Raw genomic sequence first — 9,584 nt, forward strand, 5'->3', positions numbered from 1 at the left:
ATGTTTCCTGCCCTTTTCCAGCACTGGATGAGATTGTGATGCAGTTTGAGTTTTCCACGTCTGCAGCAGCAGTAGCAAAGGCCTTGCTGTCTCTTTCCTCCTTTTCCATTTCAGAGCTTTCAAGAACTAAAAGCTCTGTTTCAGATGTAATAAATGGGCAGGAGACAATTCTCCTTTTGATGCCTTTATTAAAAGTGATCAGCTCAGGATAGGGGCATTCGGCAGGTCCGCGGCTCCTGTCGCTGTTTCCTGTGTGACTCAGAGGAGGAGGAATCATGCAGCCGCTCTGTCCACTTAGGGGCAGAGCTGGGGGTCCCGTCCTCACAAGAGCGCTAGGGTATTACCCGTCTTTCCTGCCGGCCAGTCCCGGGGTCCTCACTCGAGCTGTGGTCTTCTTCAGCTAGGGTGAGGGGCGACCGAGGCTTCCAGCATCTCTGCAGGCTTGGGACTCTGATATCCTGACCCCGCTCTACTCTTAGTTGAGTTGGCTCGTTGTTTTGGGGGTTTATTAGACGAGTTTGGGGGTTTTCACCCCCGTTGCACCTTGAGTCTAGGATTTATTTGCATATCTCTGGATATCCCCCTCCCATCCCTTTAGAGAAACAGCCCCAGACAAGGTGATACTGGTACAATACAGCGTTAACTACTACATTAGCATTTCAATCTACCAGCATTTAGGGGACAGTAGGCTACGCCCTGCAGCTGTCTCTGCTGGGAAGGGACTGGGGTCAGTCTCTTCCCCCCCCTTGTCATCCCCGGAGTGCCCCGTCCCCCTTGGTACCCGTGCCCCATGGGGGGGGCAGCCCGCCGCTCCCGGGACGCTCCCGGGACGGGCCGGTTCCCACTGACACCACCCGCGGGGGCTGCCCCGGCCCCGCCGGGACCCGCGCTGGGGAGGGGCCGCCTCCACTCGTCTCTTGCCCCGGCGGGACCGCGCCGAAGGTGGGGGGGTTGGGCCCGCAGTCACTGAGAACAAGCAGCAAAAAAGTACATTGTTACAGAACATTCCAACAACTTGAAATTATAAACTTTCAATTGGGCTCCCACTTGGCAATTCTGGGTTCTAGTTGTAAGCATAGCAGCCTAAGAAAATGGATAACCTATTTCTTGTTCATAACAGACCCCCCTTTTTTACTTTGATCGAGCTTAAACCCAAGCTCGCATCAACTTGCAATCTCGGACTAATGAGCTTTAAATTTTCTTTAACCTTTTGTATTGATTGTAAATCTCTTCAGCAGTCTTATAATTTTGGTTACTTAACTTTGTTACTATCTTTAACTTTTTTTTTTATTTTATTTTTTTTTGAACTTTATGTTGGTTTTAACAGCAGATATCAATATTTTAATAAAGCAGAAACATAGTGCAAAGAGCAATCCCTCAAATATACTCAAAGTGGGGAAAGTTACTGTTTCTAAAAAAACCTTTTTCTTTCTGCCAGATTTACCAAGCTTACTTTAGTAACCTTTTGTTTAATACTCTAACATTCTTCTTCTACAGGGCACTCTCCCCAGAGCCGCTGCCTAAAAGTGGCAATATTCCAGGCCATCCAATAACTTTTCTCTTCCTTTTGACAAAAGACCAATTGGGAGAGGTTAACACACTCAGGGTAAAAGTTGGTTTGGGCTCTCGACAAGGAGCTTACTTCCTCCTCACAGAGGGGTTGGTAGCACTTACTGCATGGCTCTGCTGGGCTCCCCAGAGCACCACCAGCAATCCAAGCCATCATTACTACCCTTCCCAAGAGTCCGGTATGGGTCATCTCACACAGACTGCCCACCCGGCCTTGCCTCTTGGGGATTTTACTGGGAAGAAGTCTCCAGGCCCTGTGGAGTTCTTTTTACCCATTTCTGTTTAAGCCTCTCTTGGTCTATTCCCTACTAATTTGGTCCATCTTGGGGAGGGTACTCTGTGGAAGATCAACCCAGAGCCTTTGGTCTTAAGTCGGGGGAGCTTAACTACTTATTAACTGCTTTTAACTTTTTACAACAATTTGCTCAAACACAGAACCTTCCCACAACCCCTTTAAGATATGCTATGGCTCAATACTAATCAATTTCCTTATACAGTCCATTAGTCTCTTTTTATAACAGTATACTTGCAATATGGATGAATATTGTCCAGTGCCCAGAGGTGAGAGTGGTGGACTGTGGCCCAATGCCAGAAGAAGCCAATGCTGTACTCACAGTCCAATGCCAGAAAGTGTACCAATGCCAGGGGGTGAGTGGTGTGGGTTCTGGCTCAATGCCAGAAGAAGCCAATGCTGTGCCCACAGTCCAATGCCAGAGGATATACCAATGCCAGGGGGTGAAACTGGTGTGGGTTCTGGCCCAATGCCAGAAGAAGCCAATGCTGTACCCGGTCCGATGCCAGAGGATGTACCAATGCCAGGGGGTGAAACTGGTGTGGATCTGGTCCAATGCCAGGTGTACCAATGCCAGGGGGTGAGGGGTATGGGATCTGGTGATGTGGGTCCAAATCTTCTGGTCTGCACAGTCGAGGCTGCAATTAGGAGTACCTGAAAGGAGCTTATAAATATAGGCATTAATGATCTACTACTTTATGGTTTTGTGAAAACTCCCATCTCCTGAGCTAATGTTATGTAAAGTTGGTAATTTCCCTTTTTCCATAGCTTGTATGTTTTTTCTGATCTACTTTTACATACTCTATATTTTGCAAGGAGCTGTATTTCTTGCATCTGTTATCTTACTTAACTCTTTTAGTACTTTTTTTTTTTCCTTTGTATCTTAGTAAATGTTTTTCTTAATGATTTATCAGTTCTTATCTATTCACTTCTTGTTTCTGTTTCTCACTTTCACTTGTAGCTTAAATACTGCTTTTCTACACTACTTTGAATCTCATTTGTCTACATTCACTCATGTTTCTACATTCACTCACTGTTCTCATTCACCATCACACATACCTTTCACACTCTCAAGACACCAAGTGGATCTTTCTCTGGGCCTCCTGGAAGGGCCCTGACTCTGCTTGCCTCTGGTGCCTGTTCACCTGTGAGACTGTGAGGCTGTCTGTCTGTCACTCACTCTCCAGCCTCGGCTCTCCCACACGCTTAGGGAATGCCAGGCTGGTTTGCAGGTCACACACACTCCTCAGCTAAAGCCCCACCTGCCCGGGGACAATAGCCTGGTTTGCAGGTCATTTTTTTCTACTGCCCCCCCCCCCCTTCCCACCTGCTTGGGAAGTTGAGGTTGGTGCTCTTGTGTTACTTACCTTCACTCATGATGACATTACAATCATGAGGTACCTTTTAAGTTCACATTATCTATTACTGATTACTAGGTGTTGCTGGCCAGTCTCAGATACTTCTATACCTGTGTTGTCTAACTTCAGATGTTCTTAAGCATTTTCTTTCAGCTTTCTTGACTGCCAGTATAGGGGTATTATGCTGTGACATACAGGGTTCTAAAATTCCCTCTTGCAACAGTTGTTCAATAATTATGGCAAGCCCTTTTCTTTCCTTCTAGGGAGATTGGATACTGTTTAACTTAATGGGTGAAGTATCATCGTGCATTTTTGTTGTGATCGGTTGACTGTGCAATAAGCCCCGCATTCCTCCTTCAGCCCACACCTCGGGGTTTATCTCTGCAACATTTCTTTGGGATAACTTCATTATCTGTACCACCATCTTCCCTTCTCTTGTGACAATCCCTACCCCCAAATGAACTTGTAGCTCCCTTCCTAACAAACTTTTTCTAGATTAGGCAGATAAAATTTGCTTCACCCTGTCTTGAGTTACCAATTATTTTTAACAATTTTAACCACTGATGATCTAAATGGTTTCCCTTCAGCCCAACACTTCACAAAATTTTCTCTCAATTACCATACCTTCTGGTATTTTGTTGAGACAGGACTTACCTGCTCCTGTATCAACCAAAAAATTTAAATTCCTCATTTAGGGTCCCACCGTAAAGTTTACCAAGGGCTCCTCTAGATGTTGCATTGGGTCCCCTAAAGTATAGAGCTCTTGACACCCCCAATCGTTCTCCTTAGGAATCCTTGCCTCCTCCTGGTGGTGGAACTGCCCATTCTTTTGTTACTTCCGATCTTGGGATATACTTGCCTGCCTTTACACTTTCTCTAGCTACTGCAACCATGATTTCAGCCTTGGCCTTTAATTATTCTTCTTCCCTCCTTAAATATACCTTTAATGCTTCTCTCAGTAACTCATTGATGTCTTTCTCTTGCCAATCTTCAATCTTTTCTAGTTTTCTTTGTATATCAGGCCAAGATTTGGTAATGAATTGCACTTTGAGTAACATCTGACCTTCTGTTGTATCTAGATCTATTTTGGAATATAACTGAAAATTCCGCTTTAGGCGATTAAGCCAAGTTGCGGGAGTTTCATCCTTCTCTTGTACATCTTCGAATGCCAACTTGGTATTTGTCCTCTTGGGGACTGATTCTTTGATCCCCCGAATTATCAAAGACCTGTATTCGGTCATTGCCTTCCTCCCTTCCTCCTGATTAGGGTTCCAGTTGGGATCTGTTAGTGGTAGTTTTTGTTCCCCTGATGGCACCTGGGGTCCTGGATGGTTATCTTTCTCCCAAATTCTCATGCCAGCTACCCTAATCATCCGGACCTCCTCTGGGGAAAATAATATATTTAGAATGGAGTTCATTTCCCCCCAAGTGTAGATATTTGGGCCTAAAAATTGATCCACTTGGTTGGCAATGCCCACTGGATCCTCAACTAAATTCCCTAACTCCTTCTTGAATCCTCTCACCTCAGAAGCGGTTAGAGGAGCATTCACAAAGCCAACACCTCCTACCACTCCTCCCATAGGAACTTCCCTGAGAGGAAAAAGCCTCTCTGCCTTAGGGGCTTTGGATCGTGTGCCACAGTATGGCCCATCTCCAGGCAAACTACTTATCTGGGAGACGTTGGTATTACATCTAATTTTCTCTAAGTCTGGAGATGTCTCTAGTGATAACTGTTTCTCCGGTAAGGAGCCATTCGTGTCCCAACTAGGAGGAGGCAAAGGGACAGCAATAGGAGGGGGAGAAGAACCTACATGCATGTTAAGTGGAGGTAGCGAAAGGGTGGAGAGGACAGAAGGTGGGGAAGACACTTGTGGTGGTGCAGAAGCACCTGGAGGAGCCAAAGAGGATGGTAAGGGAGTGGTTACCAGTGGAGATACTGAGTCTGCTATAGAAGAAGCTAATGTAGTAGGAGGAGGGATTTGAGGAGGTAGTAATGGGGGGGCAGCTGGGGGAAAGACTGGACTTTCCATTTGAGATGCTCGGGGAAGAGGATTATAAGGTGGAGGGGCACTCGGAGGCAAATAATCTAGGGGATCCCATCTCTTACCAATTCCAGTCTCCCCTCCTTCCTTCCCTTCCTTCTTCCTCTGCACCCTACAAATTTGCACACCTTCATCCCCAATGGCACTCTTCAGCCAGCAATCTGCATACAATAATTGCTCAGGATCGGTATCCTCCCGAGCAGTCAGTGGTTTAGCTGCTGACACATCCACTTATCTCTCGTCCCACACCAAGGCCATCCTCCCTGCACCTCCCGCTCTGGCCAAACCTCTACACAGTAATGGATCATCTTAACTTTGTCTAATCCTTCCGTGGCCTCTATAGAATCCCATTTTTCCAACAGTTCTCCTAAGGGACTATGGGGAGGTATATTCCTTAATCTTTGTCCCGTCTTCTTACTATTACAACCTCCCATTTTTTCTCACACACTTGTTTGAGGAGCTCTCTCCACCAAACTAGATTTGCCGGTCAGGTAACACCTGCTCAATATCTCTAATCTATTGGGACTTACAAACAAACCCCGATCGCTTTTCACCGGGATTGGCACACAACTTCCACTTAATTCCTCCGGGGGCCCCCCCCCTTACACTCTTAAATCTTGTTCAAGGAACGTTCTCCAAACTAGATTTGCCTGACCCCTCAGGACTTTGGCCTAAAACAACTGCCTGATCTCTTGACTGCCTCTCATAGGTCTTAGGTCTATCAGGACTTTAAACCACGAAACCTCTTGTTCGTGGCCCCGCCGCCTTCGTCAGGTAACACCTGCCCAGTGTCTCTAATCCACTGGGACTTACAAACAAACCCACGGTCGCCTTCGCCGGGATTTGCGCCTGACTCCCTTTGTCAGGACTTGATGTGCCTGCAGGACTTGTGACACTGCTCGAATCCCTTATCGAGCCTTACAACTTGCCTGACTTCCCTTTGTCAGGACTCCCAGGATGCATCCAACTCCCAACTCAATTACCTCCACACGCCTTGGAGGCGGGGACCCCCCCTTTACACTGCTCGAATTCCCTATCGAGCCTCACTGGCCTGACTCTTGGTCAGAATGCGTGCAACTCCTACCCAATTACCTCCACATGCCTGGAGGCGGGGGTCCCCCCCCTCCCTTTACACTGCTCGAATTCCCTATCGAGCCTCACTGGCCTGACTCTTGGTCAGAATGCGTGCCACTCACACCTTGGAGGTGGGGGCCTTTCTATCCCCCCCCCCCCGGGAGGCGACTCACTCACTCCAATTTCATTCACTTCCCTCCGGTCCCGACCGGGTCCCTCGCGGGATGCCGGAAATGCGGTACTAGGAGGTCCCACTCGCTTCGAGAGACTGTGCTGCCAGCCCTCGTCTCATTCACACATCACTCGCTCGCCTCCCACTCCCGCCACCGGATGTTTCTCACCAATCCGACGCTCCTCTGCGTCACTGGTCCTGAGCCGATCTTCTCTGGTCCTGATAGCCAGCTGTCCCGGAGGTCCTAGGGTGGGTGGCCGGCCCGATTCCTGGTGTCCTCTGTGGGCGTGGCTATCCCGGACGAGTCCCCAAGCTGTAATAAATGGGCAGGAGACAATTCTCCTTTTGATGCCTTTATTAAAAGTGATCAGCTCAGGATAGGGGCATTCGGCAGGTCTGCAGTTCCTGTCGCTGTTTCCCGGGTGACTCAGAGGAGGAGGAATCATGCAGCAGCTCTGTCCACTGAGGGGCAGAGCTGGGGGTCCCGTCCTCACAAGAGCGCTAGGGTATTACCCGTCTTTCCTGCCGGCCAGTCCCGGGGTCCTCACTCGAGCTGTGGTCTTCTTCAGCTAGGGTGAGGGGCGACCGAGGCTTCCAGCATCTCTGCAGGCTTGGGACTCTGATATCCTGACCCCGCTCTACTCTTAGTTGAGTTGGCTCGTTGTTTTGGGGGTTTATTAGACGAGTTTGGGGGTTTTCACCCCCGTTGCACCTTGAGTCTAGGATTTATTTGCATATCTCTGGATATCCCCCTCCCATCCCTTTAGAGAAACAGCCCCAGACAAGGTGATACTGGTACAATACAGCGTTAACTACTACATTAGCATTTCAATCTACCAGCATTTAGGGGACAGTAGGCTACGCCCTGCAGCTGTCTCTGCTGGGAAGGGACTGGGGTCAGTCTCTTCCCCCCCCTTGTCATCCCCGGAGTGCCCCGTCCCCCTTGGTACCCGTGCCCCATGGGGGGGGCAGCCCGCCGCTCCCGGGACGCTCCCGGGACGGGCCGGTTCCCACTGACACCACCCGCGGGGGCTGCCCCGGCCCCGCCGGGACCCGCGCTGGGGAGGGGCCGCCTCCACTCGTCTCTTGCCCCGGCGGGACCGCGCCGAAGGTGGGGGGTTGGGCCCGCAGTCACTGAGAACAAGCAGCAAAAAAGTACATTGTTACAGAACATTCCAACAACTTGAAATTATAAACTTTCAATTGGGCTCCCACTTGGCAATTTTGGGTTCTAGTTGTAAGCATAGCAGCCTAAGAAAATGGATAACCTATTTCTTGTTCATAACATCAGAGAGACAGCGTTGCTTGCTGGTAGCAGCCAGCGAGCAATATCAAGCTTATATCCATCTAGAGTTGTGTTGTAGTGGCCCATTATAATTATGTAGGTGGGACTTGGAATCCCTCTGTTGCTAGGAAATGCTATGATTTCTCCTTGGAAGATGTAGTAGTAGTAGATCTGAAAAGAAATTTTGTTCTAAATGATAGGTAATGGCGTGTGCCTCATTCTTTTCTCTTGCCACAGACGACAGAACCAGCAGCCGTCTCTCCCCTGGCTCCCGCTGCTCCTGGAGAAGAAGGTCAAGAGGAGCAAACTGAGGTGGATGACCGCCAGCCCCCATCAGCGGTCACCCCAGAGCCTGGATATGCTGAGCCCGTAAGTGCCAGTTGTGTGTGGTGCTGTCTTTAGTGCAAGGCAGAGCTGGAAGTTTTGGAGCAGGCAGCGCTTCCTGTTAGGTGCTGAGGATGCTGAGTGCTGGAGTCCTGCCAGGACGCTGGGATTTCCTCCAGGCAGCAACAGCAGCACTTGGCCTTTGAGCTGTTATGTATAAGGACCTAAGGGCTGGTGCCTGCGGTTGAGCACCTGGCTGCTTGGCTCAGGGAAACTCTGTCTCTTGGCTTCTGCAGTGCTATGGCCAAGGGCGCAGGTGGTGGTGCTGGCGGTCACAGGGCCTGGTTTGTTTGTTTTCCCTTCTTGGAAAGGTGTGTTTGGCTTGTGAAACTGGCCTAACACTTCTCATTCACCTTAACATTGCCTCTGTCCTTTTGTAGCCCAGGGAATCAGTTTTTTTGTGTTTGGGATTTGGGCAGGAAATCAATGTCCTTGTATTCCAGGTTGTCCTCTAATGAGAGGAACTGGGAGGGGCTGGTCTGCATTTCAGATTACAGCCGCTTGCTTATACACAATGTGTGCGGTCAAGTCACAGACAACTTGCCCTAGCACAGATGCACAAAGAAAGCAGTTCCCAGTGCAATGCTCTGGGTTTGATTGCATTCCATAAGGACCTACATGCTCCTGATTGCCCAGGAGTGTGGTTTATAAAAGCAGCAGGCGAGCAAGTTCACGATTGCTGCTGACTGGGGCACTGCTCTCGAGTGTTCATGTGCATAGAAACAGAAGGGATAGTCAAGAGAAATTTTAAGAGTGAGATTCCTCTGTCTGCCTGTCTATTTATCTAACTAGCTAGCTATGCTATTTAACATGTGCATTATTGAATCTTCCCGGCTCTGCTCCAAAGCAGTTGGAGGTGCAAAGCTCACCTAAAGCATCACTTTCAGGCGAGGATTAGAGACACTTTCCATTGACCAATTCTGAGCAGGCAGAGATGTTTCCCTCTCCAGATATGGTGGTTTTTTCTCCTCAGAGCTGTTTTCCTCCTCCAGCCTCTTCTTCCCTGAAGCCTGCAGTTATTCTTTAATTTTCTGCCTGTCCTGGAGAGGGGGATGTATTCCATGTTTTAGCTGGTGAAGAGAACATGAACTCCAGAAGTGTCTCACACAAGGAGTGAGCTCACACCGGGAAGCCACCTGCAGAGCCAGGATGGAGCGGTGGGCTACTGAAAGACAAACAGGACATGGCAGAAGCAGAGGGAGGCCCTCACCAGACCCTTGAGAAATGCCACAGAAATTCCCTGTTAGCTGCCTGAGAGGCCCAGATGGCCTCTGATTGTAGGACCAGGGTCCCTTTGGAATCTGTGCCTCCCCTTGGGCAGAGAATGAGCCAGCAGAGCAGCAGCACAGTGCTTTGGGAATGTGTGAGCCCATCAGTCTGAGTCTTGGCCCACAAAGGTCATATGGGA

The sequence above is a fragment of the Fringilla coelebs genome (assembly GCF_963513975.1).
Source record: "Fringilla coelebs genome assembly, chromosome: Z".
Taxonomy (NCBI): domain Eukaryota; kingdom Metazoa; phylum Chordata; class Aves; order Passeriformes; family Fringillidae; genus Fringilla; species Fringilla coelebs.